Source organism: Mus pahari, chromosome 19, assembly GCF_900095145.1.
Source record: "Mus pahari chromosome 19, PAHARI_EIJ_v1.1, whole genome shotgun sequence".
In the NCBI taxonomy this organism is placed as follows: Eukaryota; Metazoa; Chordata; class Mammalia; order Rodentia; family Muridae; genus Mus; species Mus pahari.
The window spans coordinates 15,203,100-15,205,589 of record NC_034608.1 but is presented as its reverse complement, the minus strand read 5'-3'; positions in this window follow the sequence as shown (position 1 = coordinate 15,205,589).

Below are 2,490 nucleotides of genomic sequence, written 5' to 3'. Positions count from 1 at the left end.
AAAAACCAAAAACCCAAAACCAAAAAAACTCAGGGCTGGGGCTCTTGCTTAGCCCATGTGAGTTTCCTCAGTTCAAACCGGACAAAGCAGGGGAATGAGTTGTCCAAACAGACGCCTGGCACAGGCTTGCTGGAGCTCCCAAGGCACTGCTAAAGTTAAGACCTTGACGCTAAGGTTGCTAGGGGCCCAGGAGGACACACACTGAAACCTGGGCTCTTGGACATTTCCAACATAGTAACCTCATATGCATTTTACCAAAAATCTTGCTAGATAGGGGGACAGGACACAGCAGAGAAAAAGACAGCCATGCTTCCACGTAGCCTCTGACGAAGAGCCAACCAACGGTGTTGGGCATGGTGGCACGCGTTTATAATCCCATTACCTGGGAGGGAAAGATAAACAGATCTCAGTGAGTTGGAAGTCTGATTGGTCTACAGAACAAATTCCAGGAAAGGTGGGGCAGAAAACAAAGACCCCTGAGCCAAAAAAGAGACAATACTACCCTTTTGATGATTACAGCTTTGCGGCATGTTTCATTTGGCGGCTCTTTTTGTTTATCCAAGATGCTGCTTGCCCAGGTTCTCCTGTCTCATCAGGAGGACTGAGGACAAGTCTGTGCTCCTCACTCCTGTGTCCCATAGGTGGCACTGCTGGTCCCGCAGACGACCCATGGCCTGGATTTTTTTCTAATCTGTTTGGCAATAACCTACAGCTAGCCATTCTTTCAATACTTTTGGGGCAATTTTCCCAGGTCCTGAGGCTGGGCAGCTGTGAGTCCAGTAGAAAACAGGGACTGGGAAGGAGGGGCGGTGGGAAGGCTCCCAAGTCCCCAGGGCCTGGGAAGAACTGAGGTTGCCAAGCTCTAGGGGTGCCTGGGAGGGGGGCGACACATGGGGAACAATTCCCCCTCTGTCCAGTGTTTCCCACAGACTCAAGCCAAAGGGAACCACTGCCCTGGCAAGTTCTGCTCCCAGCCAATCCCAGTGCCACCCCCCAAATACTTTTTTTCCCTTAGATCCTCACCATCTCCGTGTAGGACCCCACAGTCCAGGTGCCCAGATTCTGCCTGAGACAGAGTGATCTGAACCCTGGATTTCTCCTCTCTCAGATCGAGGACTCTGTACCTTGAGTCACTTGAAGACTTAGATGACTGTTCCAGTCCACTTCTATAGAGACTGAGAACATAGTTCTTGATGGTGTTGGGTGCCCCCTAATGGTGGGCAGAGTGAGTCTGTTCTATGACCCACTTAATGTTATGAGCTGGCACTGAGGGAAGGCACAGGCAGACCTGTAGTCTCGAGTATGATGATGACAGGCCAGCTGTTGGGGTCTCCCAGCTCTCGGTCGCCACTGGACCACCTGCAGTTATCCGCCAAACCTACCTTTCTGTTTACACTAATCACTGTCCTTCTAAACCCAGCCCCCTGCAGGCGCTAAGATCCACTGGCAGTAACCTTCAGATCCACCAGAGCTGCTCACCTGAGCCTTGTCTCCACCGCCTGCTGAGAAGACCGTTTGTCCCAGAAGACAACATCCTTTGGACCCGCCTACGCCTACGGACGTTCATCTGTGCCCTGATCCTTGGACCCACCCACGGACATTCACCTGTGCCTTCAAAGACTGGGGGTTGGGGACTGGGGTTTTTTCCCACACTACATAAACTGAGTTCCTACATTAAACTTTGAGTTTTGATCAGTAAAATATTGTCTTGGCTCCATTTTTCTCTCGCACATTCCATTTCAGGCCAGCCCTCCTTTCAGGATGAACCCAGACCGGATTAAAGTGTGTTTTGTCAGAAATTCACAGCCAGCTTCCAGTACATAGCAAGAACTTGTTTGAGCAACAATTGCCTGGTTGTTCTTGGTTTTTTTGTTTTTTTGTTTGTTTGTTTTTGATGTTTTGTTTTGTTTGTTTTGGGTTTTTTTTGTTTGTTTTGAGACAGGGTTTCTCTGTGTAGCCCTGGCTGTCCTGGAACTCACTCTGTAGGCCAGGCTGGCCTCGAACTCCTCCAGATCTGCCGCCTTCTGTCTCTCAAGTACTGGGATGAAAGGTGTCCACAAACCCTGGTTTTATGCAGTGCTGGATATCACACCCCAGGCACCATGAGTGCTAGACAAGTACCCTATTCTCTACATTTCTAGTCCCCATCTGTATAATCTAAACATTTTAGCTTAATTTTATGTGTATGAGTGTTTTGCCTGCATGTATGAGAGTGCCTGGCAGCAAGGAGGTCAAAAGAAGAAATCCAGTCTCTTAGAACTGGAGTTATAGATGTTTGTGGACTGACATTTGGGTGCTCAGAATTGAACCTGAAACCTGGGGGGATCTCTGGAAGAGCATCCAGGCTCTAAACCACACCACTGACTGAGCCAACGCTCCACCTTCTCCTCCTCCTCTTCTTCTTCTTCTTCTTCTTCTTCTTCTTCTTCTTCTTCTTCTTCTTCTTCTTCTTCTTCTCTCTCTCTCTCTCTCTCTCTCTCTCTCTCTCTC